Source organism: Stenella coeruleoalba (assembly GCF_951394435.1).
Source record: "Stenella coeruleoalba genome assembly, chromosome: 12".
NCBI lineage: Eukaryota > Metazoa > Chordata > Mammalia > Artiodactyla > Delphinidae > Stenella > Stenella coeruleoalba.
In genome coordinates this window covers 45,945,323-45,959,795 of record NC_137158.1, presented here as the reverse complement: position 1 = coordinate 45,959,795, position 14,473 = coordinate 45,945,323, and the positions used below count along the sequence as shown (strand labels likewise).

At 34.7% G+C, this 14,473-nt stretch overlaps 1 long non-coding RNA gene across 1 annotated transcript in view; it reads right to left on the bottom strand.

Moving 5' to 3' along the window:
* Positions 1-537: 537 nt before the first annotated feature.
* The window catches only part of LOC307195525, a 309,693-nt gene continuing 295,757 nt past the window's right edge, over positions 538-14,473 (bottom strand). Inside the window, exon 5 of the long non-coding RNA XR_013830854.1 lies at positions 538-1,682. This is a non-coding gene — a long non-coding RNA (uncharacterized lncRNA). The remainder of the gene's footprint in view (positions 1,683-14,473) is intronic.

The following is a 14,473-nucleotide window of genomic DNA, read 5'->3' as shown; positions in this document are numbered from 1 at the left end:
CTTCTTAATCTTGACTGTATCAAAGTCAATATCCTGGTTGGAATGTTGTACAATAGTTTTGCAAGATGTTACTATGGGGGAAACTGGGTAAAGAATACATGGATTTTACTGTATTATTTCTTACAATTGCATGTGTATCTATAGTTATCTCAAAATAAAAGATTTAATTGAAAAACATAAGCATAATTATAGTCCTTCACATATATTAGTTTAAAAAAAGCAGTAGAAATAAATCAAACTAGGTGATTTTTAGTCAAAGAACAGAAAACATTTCATGAAATCATTTAATCTGTTTTTTTTTTGCCATTACATAGACATCGTTTCAGTGGAACTTTATATTAATTTGAGAAAGCCATTTTAAGTTCCTTTTACGTACTGCTATGTATAATTCAGCAATGAGCCTTACATACTCAATCGCCTTTAAATGAAAAACGTAATAATAATGCCACCTTCTTAGGAGTATAAAGGCAATCTACACAATGAAGAGCAACTCATTAATGAATTCCACACTCAGTCTACAGAGCTTGAGCAAGACCTGACTGGAAAGACTATCATTAGGAGCATTATAGCGTTCTGTGAGAGAAAAGATTAATATTTGGACAAGTCAAGTAACCTTAAGGGAAGCAGTTCATTACATAATTGAAAAGAGCTGGGTTACACATACCTTAGAAAAAGAATAATTTATTTTTTAATATAACGTTGGCAACACTGAAAGTATCCTCAATTGTATCTGGTGACCAAACACAGTGCAACAAACACTTAAGTTATGTAGTCATTTCATGTTAACTCAGCACAGTATCCAGAAGGACAATTTACCTTTAAGTTTCTTGATTTAGAACTTAAGTATTCAAGGCTCTGACAAGCACTATTGTCAGGAAGCAACAAAAAAGAAACAGCTATCATGAGAATTACAAATCAGATCCAGGAAGTGATGATAAAACTGCAGAGTTATTTTTATCTATTTTAACAGACAGTTTCTGAAGGTGTTGACTCTCTTATAAAGAATGTAAATCAGAAGTCAGAAAAGTTTCATTAAGTGCACAATTGTCAGAGTACCTAGAAAATACGCCTAATGGCATAATTTCCTCATCTTGACTCTCTGCTTGTTTTGGTTTCACCTAGTATTGCCATATGCGAGAGCCACATACATTTTTAATACTGATAGGTTTATCCTCAGTACAGTGTTTTCCTTTAATTTTAGCCATAAAACATAATATTTTTTAAAAGGACGTTGTCCATTTTTTTAAATGAGTAGGCTTCTGACAACCATGACATAGTTTTGGGGTTATCTGGATCCTTATTCTTCATGGTCAAGCAGGAAATGAGGCAGAAGCAATAAGGTGTGATGAACACACATCTCAAGATTTCAGTTATCTTCCACCTACCACCATATCTTATAACTGAAAATCTGCTCACTGTCCCTCCTTGGCACTGGAAAATATTCATCTCCAGTTCTTTCTTCCACAGGAGAGATGCTGTATTGCCCCTCTTGACCAATACCTGCTCATTGCCTCTTCAAATCTAGTTAAAATTTGAATTACATATACTTTACCTTCATCGCTGCATAACTGATTCAAGGTAGTCTTACAGTACTTACTGTTTTGATGTGTAGTAATGTCGATCCTTTAAAATTAGCTTGTGCCACTCAGATCTTCAAATCAGACTCAGGACTGGGGACAGACCTAGGGAGGTAGGGGGACAGAATCAGTTAAGGATCACAGTGTTTGGGTTCTCTATGAGGCTCCATCTCTTCCTCAGGAAAGTGATAACATTATGTATCAGTAGAGGCAACCACTGAAAAGATTCCCTAACCATTTAGCTGGCTTAAAGTTTTCAAGTGGTTTGGGGAACTAAGTAAAAGTTTGTCTGAATTATTGGAGTTTATATTAAAAACTCAACTCAATGATGCACTTAGAATCACATTATTAATTGAAAATATGGACTTCAAAGTAGAAGCCTGGAACAGGTTTCGTCTAGTTAATCACACACCGAAAATGTACATATGCAAATTGAGAATTTGTGAAAATCCTTGTGAAATTAGTGATAATTTTGTCGAATTTTAATATTGTAGGCTAACCTTCTGAACAGATGCTAAATGAATTGGATAATTATGTTAGTCTGAATCTAGTCACTGTTTTTATGGGCAGCTGCATTTTAACAGATTAAAAGAATGCAAGTGGCAGCACTAATCAGTGAATTAGTTTGAAAGACCAGAAAATATAATGTCCATAAATTCAAGACTGTAAGCATTTTCCTATGGGACCCATTTATTGTATCTTTAACTTTTTCTAGCCATACTTCTATTTTCACAATACATAAATCTCTATATGTAAAACCACATTCCAAATATACTGGTGAAGTGATTTTTTAAAGTAACCTAGAAGTGAGTTTTAGGAAACAAAGATATTTGGCAATGGGAATCCCTGTTAATAAGGTTTTCAATAAACATGTATATCTGAAATACATATTGATCATCTCACAACAGTTAAAATTTCACTTTCCAGAGAATTAGACAATTTCAGATATAAAAACACCATGTCATCCTGGTCCAAGTAGAACAACTATGACAATCAGTGTTGGCTCTTCAAGCAAATGCATGGTAGTGCATATGTGTTAGTACATAAGAGATGATAAAAGAGTTGCTTGTGTAAAATGTTTGCCAAGTGAATAATATACCTGAATTTCCCTGCAAAAGTCACCATTTTAGGTCAGGGTACAAACACCCTTATTTAAATATATTTTGCCTTAATTTAAGTTAGTTTATCAGCTTAACCTTAAATTCTTTAGCAAGTCCCATGAAGAATCACCCATAAACTAAAAATAGAAGGACTGAATCAAGTAAAAGACTATAAGCTGCTACAGAGCTTTCAAGTAGAGATTGGGACCTTGTATTAATTTTCTATTGCCGCTACAACAAATTCTCACAACTTAAAAAAAAAAAAAAAAGACCCATTGCCAGGGGTTAGGGAGTTGAGGGACGAATAAGTAGATTATAGAGGAGTTTTAGGGCAGTTTTAACATTACACATTACTATTGTGTAATGTACTATAATGGTAGATAGATGTCATTATAAATTTGTCCAAATCCACAGAAGTTACAACACCAAGAGTGAATCCTCACGTAAACTTTAGACTTTGGGTGATTATGATGTGTCAGTACAGGCTCATCAATCATAACAAATGTACCACTCTAGTGGAAGATGTTGATAATGGGGGAAGCTATGCATTTGTGGAGCAGGGGATACCTTCCACTCCATTTTGCTTTGAACCTGAAACTGCTCTAAGAAAAAAAAGTATATTTTTAAAAAAGCACCCATTTTATTATTCACAGTTCTGTAGTCCGAAAGTTTGAATATAGTATGATTGAGTGTGACTGTAAGAGCTTGCAGTGGCACAGTCAAGGTATCAAACAGGCTGTTTTATTTATTTGGATGCTCTAGGGGTGAATCTGCTTCCATGTTCAAGCAGAATGTTTTGCAGAAATCAGTCTGTGCAGCTGTAGTACTGAAGTCCCTTTTTCCTTACTGGACATAGGCCAGTGGTTGTTCTCATGTTGTAGAGAGGCTGCCCGCATTCTTTGGCTTATGGCCTCCTCCATCTTAAAAGCCAGCAAAGATGTAGAGAATCCTAATCTTATTTCTCCTGCTTCTTCCTGTTTTAAATAAGTCTCTGCCTTCCTCTTCTGCCACAGTCTTCTATTCTTTTTTTTTACCGTTTTTTTTTTCTTTTTTTTTTTTTTTTTTGCGGCACGCGGGCCTCTCACTGTTGTGGCCTCTCCCGTTGCGGAGCACAGGCTCCGGACATGCATGGCTCAGCGGCCATGGCCCACAGGCGCAGCCGCTCCGCGGCATGCGGGATCCTCCCAGACCGGGCCACGAACCCTCTCAACCACTGTGCCACCAGGGAAGCCCCATAGTCTTCTATTCTTGAAGGACTCATGTGGGTACATTGTGCCCACCCAGATAATCCAGGAAAATCTCCCTATCTTAAAGTCAACTGGTTGTAACCTTACTTACATTTTCAAAGTCCCTTCACAGCAGTACCTAGACTAGTGTTTGATTGCATGACCAGGAGTTGAGAATCTTGGAAGGACATCTTTAGAATCTTCCCTGCCCAGAGAAGCACACCTACTTCACTGGATGAAAACTGGGAAAAGGAAAACCAACTTTACCAAATTACTTATGACAATAACCATAAATCCAAATATCCAAAACTGCTTTTTTTTTAAATTTTGGATTTTTGGAAAGTAAGTTTTTTGTAGTTGTTTGCTTTTTGTTTTAATGTGAGATTTATTTGTAATTTAGATTAAACCTAATCATTACAGAAAATTTGAAAAAAAAGAGTGAAAATGTTACACATATTCCCACCACTCAAAGACAAAAGCGTTAACAATTAATGTGTTTCTTTTCGTATGCCTTAGAAACAGTTGTGTGTGCGCTTAATAATTCCCAATGCTTAAGCATAATTGTAATCACATTTATTTGGATTTCTGAATGGTGGAAAACTATCTGTAGGAGAGTTTATTCCTAAAGAATTTGGGGGGGGGGGTTCAACAATAGTCCAGTTTATGCCTGTCATAAGTGATAATAATTCATTGGATTTCTACTTTAAAGTTTCATCCATGAATGGAGGAGGCAACTACTCAGTTTTCTTACAGGTTGAATCAAATGGTCAGTATAAATAGACATGGCTTGGTAAAATGGTGATTTTCCCAAATATCATAATGTGGGTTGGTGATCTGTTTGTTATGTGTGAAAACTCTACTCAGCTTTTCTCTGTAAACTTCCAAAGTCTTGAGTTATTATTTTGAGTTTCCATAGTCAATGGGAATATGATTCTAAATAACATTTTTAAGAAGTGAAAACGGCATTCTGTCTGAACCTAAGTATTAAGTGAAAATTTTTATTATTGCATTCACATTTTAAATATATCTCAGCTGGATATAAAATGTATTGAATTGAAAACTTTTCTCTGTTAAAGCTCTATAAACTTTTTATATCCAATTTGATATTAAGTTGTAAAAGAGAAGATTAAATTCAGTATGACTTGTATTCTGGAGAAAAGCAGAATTTTCTACTTCAATGTATATAAGAATTTCTTTATCATTAAAATTGAAAATGTTTCAAGTATTTTTCTAGATGTAGATCTCTTTATGTGTGTTTGTGTGTTTTTCTTGTAGCAACATTGTTATTTTTATCTGTATCCTGAGTTCTGTAATGGGTCAGGAATAAATCAGTTTTATATTCCTGCTTCTGTAATTATTCTGGTATTATCTCCAGGGAAACAAACAACTCTTACATTAAACCTTTGCTTTCGGAATCCTTATGTGTCATTTTCTCTGTCATTGTTTTAATCTTGTTTTCCTCTGAATATTCTGGAAAAATGACTTTGGAAGAGTGATTCAGTTATTTTCTTCTACAACACTGGTACCATTTGACAGTGTCAATTCTGCTCTTGCATTTTTAGCTTCCCTGCAAACATTTCTATGTTACAATCTCTCTTTTCACAAAATGCTGTGGGCTTTATATCTTTACCTATTCCTTCCATGTGATTTGTTTCTTTATCATAGAAGCCATTCTTTCTTATTTCCTATTAAAGATACCAAACAGGGTTTTAAAATTTCCTTCTAGTTCTTACAGGAAATCATTTTCAGGGATTTATGAGTCTTCAGGAAGATATTCTTTTACTGATGTTCTACAACATGAATTCATGGTGCCATGTTTGTTTGTACAACTCTCCTTGAAAGGTGAGAGCTATACCCAAAACCTGCGTTTGCCAACAAACAATGTATATGAATACTATTGACCTTGTTATCTCTTAATTTCCTGCTCCTTCAGATGGCTAACTGAAAAAACAAAATGAGACTCTAGATTTTAAAATGAAATTACTTTGTTTAAAATACTCTTATTGAAGGCAGGTCTTTCAGACTTATCTTGCTCTCTTCCCTCTAGCTTTATGTTTCTCTAAATAAGCAGGCCACTTGCATTACCAAAATCTTTATTATGCATTAGTGACAAAGCTAATCCTGACTGCCTTAACTACAATTAGCATGGTCTAGTGAGAATATAGAAAGGCCTACTTTTGAATCACCACCCTATCACTTTCTAGTTTTATGGCTTTGGGAAAGTTTCCTAACCTTGTTAAATCTGTTTTCTAATCACTCACTTCCCAGGATGATTGTGTTGGTTGTGTAAATTATATGAAAAGACACATGTAAAGTTCCTAACACTGGGCATACCACATAGATGAAAATAAGTAGTAGATTTAAGTATTATTACACTCCCAGGATGTAATGCGTCACCACCAACTATTCTGTCTTCCTGTCCAGGTTTTCCCCTCAGTGTTGCAGATTTTGACTAAACATGAAAAGCAAATTTATACTGAAGGATGAGATGGGGAAGGGTTAAGGTTAAGGTTTACACTTTGCTTCAATAAGTGGCACACCCCCAGAAGAGAAACAGTCAATTACTTTTACTACTGGTATAGATCTTGAATGTAGGAGCCAAAAGGCAGAATATCTCTGCTAACAAATTGCAGGCAAAAACCATATAAACTAACAATTTTATTTTTCAATCCCATTCCCTCAGGGTCTTTAGTTGGAGGAAATCCCTCACAGTTTAATACAATATGTTGACAGTCATCCCTTACCGTTGATATAAGTGTGTTTGTGTATATACATGCCTTAATAAGTATTTTAGTGGGTAGCTAGTCTACTTCAGAGGCTGCTACTAGATGCCACTTGGACCAAAAAGCTATGATTTAGTAAAATTTCCCTCTTTAACTCAGAATTCTTATGGTTTTATTTTAGAAATTACCAACTTTCATATGGTAGTTATATGATAAATCAGTCAAATTCATTTGGGAAATACTGGATTGGAAAAAGAAACAAAAAGTTTCTTTATTGCATTATTACTTAAGAAATATAATATGCTATCATGCATCATCAATCTAGAAGGAGGTATAGCATGTAAGCTTTCTCACATTAGTTTGACCATGAAAAGAGTTTGGGAGATAAACAGCTGCAGTGGACATTCTTGATGTGCCACCTAGAAAACTTCACATCCCTTTACTGGCACTGTGCCCCACCTCTCAGCTTCTGCTTGTTTTGCTGCTAAAATGCATCACCTGGAAATGTCTTCAAAGTATCACTCCTGGGCACTGAAAGTGCCCTGCCAGTTGGATGAACTGGAAATGCAGAAAAGTTTATACACATTTTCATTCTCCCTCCTCCCCCATATTCCAACTGATTCACAGCCAATGACTGACTGGTGTGAGAATACAAAAGTCCAGGTCCTTTGCTGGGAAAACTCTCTGGTGTACTGCAGAATTCTCCTGTGGATTATGCTGGGTCTGAGACTTGTCTTGAAGTTCCATCTTTACTTGGGGGTGCCCTTCCCTGCCCTGCTTCCCCACTCCCCCCACTTCCCAGTGGTTTCTCCTGGAAGCATATGTTTAATAAATCACTTGCATTCAAATCCTCAGCTCAGAATCTCTTTCTAAAAGACACCGTCTAAGGCAGTAGAATATTTTGGACCTATTACTTGAGAAAAAAGAAAACACTGCTTGTATAGCATTATGACTGCATTCAAAATTTCTAGAAGTGTGTTTCAGAATTTGGGTATTAACAAGCAGCTCAAGTAATTTGATGCAATTTAATGTTTAAGAGTAAAGTAACAAGAAGTATATATTAGTGCATATTAAATATGTCCCAACAAAGAAAGTTGTCTACTGGTTCCAGTCTATCACTGCATTCTTCAGACATATTTCTAAAATTTCTTTTGAAGACTTTTATCCTTTACTTTCTCAATTATTTTAAGCAATCACCTCAGGAAGTTTCACTACCAAGCATAAAATTTACATTAACCTATTTGAATTTCAACTAGTAGGCTATTAGAGCTGGGAGAGACCTTAAGGATCATCTATGTTAACCCTGTCATTTCAAAGATGAGGAAACTTAAATTTAGAGAATAAAAGTTATGGCCCAAGGACACACAGAACCATCTCAAATTTTTTGATTCCTATTCAGAGGTTTAATTTTTACAAAGGGTGACTGTCTAATTTTACAAATCATGATTGAGCAGGAATGCATCACATATCTGGAATGTTTGTTTTAGCTATATTTCTAGTCACAAAAATATGATTATTGCTTTACATAGAGATCTTATTTAACATTCTAAACTCCACAAATTGAAAACTGATTTTTCTGTTTATCTTGATTGTGAGAAAGGAAGAAAATATTTTAAAATTCATATATGCAGCAAAAGGCAATAAAATTGCTAATACTTTCCATGATTGATTTTACTTTAAAATGTTTAGTTATTATAAAAATCTTAATAATATTGGCCCCAAAATAAAAAATCTTTTTTGTTGTTGTTCAGAAAAGACAGCAGTCCTTTAAACACTGAAAAGAAACACATTTCAAAACTTCTCTACAGCTCAAGTTATAATAAAAATTTTGGTGTAAGAAAGGATAGTTTTGAAAATGAAAGAGGGTATTAGTAGTAATTGTGATGGATCTGTCCCAGCAAACTGGGGGGTGTGGTCATTCTTCTCATGAATGTATTAGTAGACTCTGTGCAACTCCTACAGCCTCCAAAACGAGTTCCTTATTTGCCCTCTCATAGACAAGCTCTTTTTCCTCACTGAACATTTTTAGCCTAGGGACATTCCTCTTCTTTACCTTAAGTTACTTGGTTTCTCTCTTTCTGTTTGTCTCTCTCAGCACATATTGTATCCTCCACAGTGGCTAGAACAATACATTTCTAATCACTGGTACCCAGTAAGTGATGTCTCAGTTTGATTACTTTGGATTCAATCATACATAGATGACTAGACCTCAGCCTAAATAACACACATATATCAAGTCAAGTCAAGCTCGAAGTCCCTTTTTCTACATTTTGTTATCAAACACAGAGATATTATGATGCAGAGAAGTGACAACCAATGCTCATTGCTATACACATATTAAGGGGCTTCAAAAATATTTGCTGAAATGATAAAATATATGTGTATATGCCTTAATTATTTCTTACTTACATTTTAGATTTTATATTATATAAAGAATTCAGAGGAGTTATAGATGTTTGGTGACAAGTCAGATCATTCATTAGTTTTCTATCCTTTTCTTGCAATCCAAGCTAATTCTCCTAATAGCTAATGATTCTTCTAATTTCATTACAAGCTCAGTGAATATTGATCCCAATGCAAATATGGAGGAAAATAAGAAATGAATAAAATCAAAAAGAAAAGGTAATGCAAATTCTTCTCCTCACCATCTCCTTGCTTGCAATGTAATGGTTTTTGATAGTTAGCGTAATCAGCATCTCTGTCTACCTTGTTCTACTACAAGACTGATTAAAATATCAATCCATTGTAATAAAATCAACTTATGCAGTTATTGCTACTGAAGCATTAATATCACAACACCACTTTACATTCTTCCTACGTGGAGTTTGAGTGGAGACTGTTATTTTAGCCATGTTAGTTTCTTTCCTACAGCTTCAGAAAATCCTACAGCTTAGGTGGTAACATTTCCTGATGTTTTCAAATACCAGAAAGATAATTTGGAACGTACTGTCCTTGGAACTGCTTGTTCCATATTACAGAAAAAATGGAAATGGCTCCAAGGTATAGAAAAACCATCAGTCTCTGGGATCAATTTTGTTAACTATCCTTGTCCCTAATTAGGCTAATTCGATAATTCATAAAGCCTGCCAGTAGACAATTTTATGAACATTTACAGTGAAAAAGGACATCAAAGAGATGTGCTAAATATTGAGCGGATTTCACTTTAGGCAGGTTCATGTATTATTTCATTTTATCCTCAAAATAACTCTGGCAGATAGATATTATGATTTTTGTCACTGAGATGAGAAAACCTGACTGACAAAGGTTAACAGAGATCCTCAATGTCCACCATCCATTAAGTGGCAGATCTGTGATTTGAACTCAGGTTTTTTCTAACTCCAAGTATGCTTTCCAATATAACAGAGAGCTGTGAATTCTAACCACAGACAAAACATATTTTGAAATTACTTTTATTTCAGTTCCTTATTTCTATCAGTATCAGTTTTATTATTAGTTCACTCATGATGTAAGGACATGAATTAGGGTAGCTGGGGTAGTTGCAAGAAAATAACCTTGGAAGTTGAAGCCTGTGTGATTTGGGACAAGTCACTTAACGTCATTATTCTCATCTTGAAAACAGAATTTAGATAACTGTTTCTCAGAGCTGTGAAGATTAAATGATAAAGTACCTGGTATAGCCTTTTATTAATCATAAGACACTGTTCACATGTAAGATATTTGTTGTTGTTCTAAGACTGAATTGAATATTTACTGCAAATTCTCAGCTAGGAAATTTTGTTTTCACAAAGTAGCAATGAAGTAAGTATTACATATCAGCACATATTACATATTGTTATGCTCTGCAGGTTAAACCTCATAACTCCAGCTCTGCACCTGAAATGCTAAATTCTTAGAAGTGAAGGTATCAGAAATTCAAACTAAGGTATCAGAGATAATTTTTGTCTAAATACTCTCTATATGCTGATTATATGTTTATTTAATGAGTCAGTTTTGCCAGCATGAGTAGCTCACTGAGGATCATACACATTAGATTGTAACTTACAGCATCTATCAACTGTGAACACATGTTAAGACTAGGTAGTTATTACTCAATGATTTTGTGAGAAATGGGACATTACTAATTAGAAAATATCCATTTGTGATCATTTATTTAAAACTTGGCAGGGAATAAACCATTCCCCCTCAGCCTTCTTCCTACGTAGAACTTAAGAATTTGCACTTGACAAAGCATCTAAATGGATGAGTCAGAAAATTAAGTACTTTGAATAGAGGGCAAGGCTCAGACAGGCAGAGGTGATATTCTGTTTGCACATTGCATTGCAAATAGGTTCTATCCTAACAATGACAACTTTAAGTATAAGGAGAAAAAATAGTCGCTAGTAGCAATAAAAATGCATTAAACACATCGCTGCTTCTCTGGGAAAATTGGTGTAGAGACTCCGCCATATTTTATACTATTGGTTAAATAATTTCTGTCTTTAGGAGTGTATAGTGTTTTTTCTCTGTGATTATGTAATGCCCAAGGCAAATCACGTTGAGTGTTGATCCCCATTCTGACATGTTTTGCACATCCCATTAGCACCTCTGCACGCATTTTTAAAGCATTCTTTAATCCTTAGTGTATTTTAAATATTTGCGTGGCTACTTGTCAACTTAACTATAAATTGCTTAAGTCATAGTACTGCTTTCTACTCTTAGTAACTGAAACCATTTTCAGTACACTATTAAAAAATGAATATGTGGCTGGTACTGAAGGGGAGCAGAATATGTCACCCCAAAATATACCACTTTGGCAAGTGGATTATTTTGAGCTGAAGGCAGTTATGACTCAGCAGAGTCAAGAAAATCTTTTACCTTTCTAACTGCCTAAAAGAATTTAGCTATGGGCCTGGTCCAGAAAGAGAGCTATTACCAGAGATAACTTTTTATCTGAAAGATCTATTTGCAAACATCTGATTACCAAACATCTGCTCTTTTTATCATCCTGTGAATTGCCCTCCTGCCCTCTGAAGCCCCAGACCCCAATCTCATTCCTTAGCTCAGGATGGCATATAAGCCCCAGTTGTCTATCTTTGGGTTTCATATTTTTATGGGACCCCCATATATATGAAATTAAATTTATTTTTCTCCTGTTAATCTCTCTTATGTCAATTTAATTACTAGACCAGCAAAGAACCTATAAGAGTAGAAGGAAAATTTTTCCTTTCAGCGTGTAAGCAGATACGTCTTTGCTTGTATGCTTGTTTTCATCTTATGACCCTTTTCCCATTTCTATTTTCTGTGATCTCTGAGCCCTAGGAAACTGATCTATGTTAATGAGCTATATCACCTAGGCCCTCTTGCCCTGTGGCTTCCCTAACAGTTCTGCCAAAGCAGAGCAGAAGGCAGGCAAAGAGAAAGGCCTGCATATTTATTCTGCCCTACCTCACCTTCAGAATCCCCTGTGGCACCTGCCTGGCTGAGTGGAGGTGGAATCTGCATTCCTTTGCAGCCACAACTCCTATTGAGCAGTCTCTCTTCCACAGCTTCATCTCTGCTAGTCAATAAATCATTTGTAAATCAAAATGAGTTACAAATTAAACACAATTAACTCTACCAACAATTAAATAATTAAGTTAATAACAATATTTTGATATGACAGAAGTTTGCTGCAATTAAATAGCTATTTCAGTCCAATATGATGCCATGAATATACTATTGAAACTTTATGCAATTTTCTGGTCCTTTCTCCTTTTAGAATTTTATATAAAAGACATCACCATCGGGCTTCCCTGGTGGCGCAGTGGTTGAGAGTCCACCTGACGATGCAGGGGACACGGGTTCATGCCGCGGAGCAGCTGGGCCCGTGAGCCATGGCCACTGAGCCTGCGCGTCCGGAGCCTGTGCTCCGCAACGGGAGAGGCCACAACAGTGGGAGGCCCGCGTACCGCAAAAAAAAAAAAAAAAAAAAAAAAAGACATCACCATCTATGTAGGAGATCAGATGAAAACACCTGGGTGCCATCTGGAATCCTTCTTATCTACCCTCCCCCAGCATGCAAACTGATCTAGTTATTTCTACCTTTAATGCCACTATAATATTGCAAATTATTGCTTTTTATATACTGGGTTGTTGAATCAACCTAATCTTTCTTCCTTTAATTTGTCTCACTCCTATCTACCCTCCATTTTGAATCCCATGTCATTGTTATAACATGCAAACCTGACCATATCACTTCCCTTCAGACTCTCTAATGAACTTTAGAGCCCCTCTGATAAAGTCAACACCCTTTACACAGTTTATAAGGCCTCCTGTGATCTGGCCCCGGTTTGGAACTCCACTTCAACAATAAACAGCCATCATCTTACACTCAGTCGTTTGGTCCTTCTACCATCTTGGAGTTCTATAAATAAATCCTTTGTTGTTTGGGCCTCCACACTTGAAGCTCTCTCCCTAACACATGCTTTCCTTTCCACATTTTTGCCTAGCATATATCTCTAATCCACCATCAGAGCTTCTTCCTCCAGGACTGATTCCTTTAATCTTACTTGTATCTAGTTTAAATGACCCTGTTCTTCCCTTTCACAATGTTACAAATTTCAGTTCTCCTTTCTGTATGCCTCTCTCAGATTCTGTCTCAACAGAAAACATAGCCATCTGTTTTTAAAGGCTTATTTCCGTGTTTGGCATGTTATAGGGATATTAGCAATATTTGTTTATTAAATGAGTGAATATGTAATCAATGAAACATTGCATTTGAACTCATTAACACATTTCTTAAGATTATTTTCATTATTTTTTTAAATTTAGGATTTCTTCATTTTAACCTCAAATATTCAAATCTTAAACGGTTAAAGGCTCAATACACGTTTCAAAGTTCTTAGTAGTCGTATCCTCAAGTACCACATAGAAAAACACTTTTGGTTATGTTTTTCTCCTAATATTTCTGATAGTGATAGAGTCTAAGAAAAAGAAAAGACCTTAATATTGATAAAACCAACAGGCAGATTCAAAGAAATATTCTCTTACCTATTACTTCTAAAAGAAATATGCTAATTAGTGTTTATTTTACTAACTAGTAAAAAACATTTTACTGCTATTTTACATTCTGTGTAAAGTTACCAAAAACACCAAATAAAATTATTTTAATTTAGATTTTTATATGGAATTCAGAATAGTGACAAAAATAACACTATCTTATATATTCAGTAATAAAAGTGTCACACAGTGAAAAATCTACTGTATTGAATTACAATATACTATTCAAAATATAATTTCCACATGTGTTTCAGAATCTTATAGAATTATATTTTAATAAAATGTTTCCAATATAATGCTAATACAAATTATAAAACAATATGTGTACTGTACCTACATTTTTGGTTGAAAAATGAAAAAGTTCTTTGAATATAGTCTGGAAGGATATACAAAAATAATTTATCAGATGTATTTTTAGGTGGCAAGATAGCAAATATATTTAATTTAATTTCAAATTTAAATTAATTTAAAATTTAATTTAACGTAAATCTTTAGAGTTGTCTGTGAATCTTAATCTTCCAGAATAATTAAGAATTATTTAATAAAAGTGTAAACTCTTTCAAATCAAAAGATCCATTGTTTCCAACTAAGAGTTTATATGATTCTATGAATTAGAGCAAATTTATTGAAATAATGAATAGTTAGGCAGAAAGAGCAAAAAGAATTTTCAGCATTTTAAAAAATCAACTTGATTTTTTCAAATGTAAAAACAATATGCCACAGTGTATCTGTTCTTTTTCTTTTGTATAGAATCACAAAAGGTAAATTCACTTTTAGTTCTCTTGAACATTAATTTATGCCATTTTAACTATCCTGATATGATTAACATGTGAACAGATTATTATTGATGTATGTAGAGACGTTTTAAA